Raw genomic sequence first — 1,640 nt, forward strand, 5'->3', positions numbered from 1 at the left:
AGTCCTCTGGCACAGGCAAAACTTTCTATTTTATACATCTCATTTTACATCTCAGTTCAAAGACTCAGGGGAGCAAGAAATATCATGTTTATTATTTTTGATACTTCAGCTTATAAGTATCATTCTCCTAATATGGCAGACACCAATTCAGAGATTTCTACCACTTTCCCAGGGTGTAGTGTCAAAGTCTCTGTGTTTGTGTATGTTTGCTTGAGGTCATCTTACTAACCATATTTTTAGCATCTTTTGAGACAGTCAACTTCCTGACTCCCCATTGCAACTGAGACACCCTTAGTGCCCATACTCAAGGCTTTTTCATTTCAAGGAGCTCTTTTTTCAAGTTCTAGGGCACACTGAAATCATGCCACCATTTCATGTTCTTCATTCTGGGGTACAGAAAAATTCCTCGAGATGTCTAAAGCATTGCTTTGCTGAAGTCTGGCCACCTCCACCAGTTCTACCAGGAGAATGGAGGATGCCATAACCACTACACCCATATTGACTTGCCTTTTCCTTTGGACTGAAAAATTTTGTGTCTTGAGAACACAAAAGCTTTGCATTAATTCATGGGGGATCTTCTGGAATCTTTTGAATATGCCCTGTTTTTCTCAATTTCCCCTATATGGGGAAACCCCTTCTGTCTCCTGTTTCTCCTCTAACATTCCTTTATTGAGACCTAGGCATAGAGAGGCCCAGCTCAGGGAATGTATGGGAAGGGCCAAGGTAGCCCTGGATCAAGCTATAAACAAAACTTTGAGATTGAAGTCCTTATCCATTAAAAAAAAATTGTTCTCATTTTACAAACTCTGTAGTTCCCAACTGGGGGTGATTTCGCACCCCTCCCCCAGGAGTATTCGGAAATTTCTGGAGGCATTTATGGTCGTTACAACTGAGTGGGGGAGGCGAGCGGTTGGTTTTATTGACATCCTGTGAGTACAGATCAGAAACACCCATAGAATTGCACAGGACATGACAGCCTCCCACAAAGAATTATCTGCCACAATACGTCAATATTGACAAAGGTAAGAAACTTTGCAGCTTATTCCTTAATATTTTGCCTAAAGAGATTTTTGGGTGTTTTCATCTATAAAAGGATGCATGTTTTGGCAAACCAACAGCTTTTTCTTACCATAATAGGTAAGTAAGGGAAGGAATAAGAAGCAGATATGAAGAGCTTATTCTGTGTCATACATTATGATCAATACTTTTCATTTTTGCTATATTTACTACTCCTATAAAACAGTATGAAGAAGTTAGGATAGCTGTCTCCATTTTCAGAGTTAGAAAAGAAAACTGAGTTTCAGAAAAAGTAAACAATGGATCCAGATCACAGTATCTAAAAGAAGCTGAGCAAAACTTAGCTACCAGATTGTATGACTTCAGAACTGATACCATTTCCACATCAGCAAGGATATCTCCTGATCCATGTATCTTTTTTCTCCAACTTTATCAAAATATAATTGACATTTAACATTATGCAAGTTTAAGTTATACAACATGTTGATCTGATACACTTATAGATTGCAAAATGATTACAACCATAGCGTTAGCTAACACTTCCATCACCTCACATAATTACCATTTCCCTTTTGTAGTGAGAACATTTAAGATCTCTCTTAGTACCTTTCACATGTATAACA

This window comes from Bos taurus, unplaced genomic scaffold (genome assembly GCF_002263795.3).
Source record: "Bos taurus isolate L1 Dominette 01449 registration number 42190680 breed Hereford unplaced genomic scaffold, ARS-UCD2.0 Super-Scaffold_1723_ScbfJmS_2085, whole genome shotgun sequence".
In the NCBI taxonomy this organism is placed as follows: Eukaryota; Metazoa; Chordata; class Mammalia; order Artiodactyla; family Bovidae; genus Bos; species Bos taurus.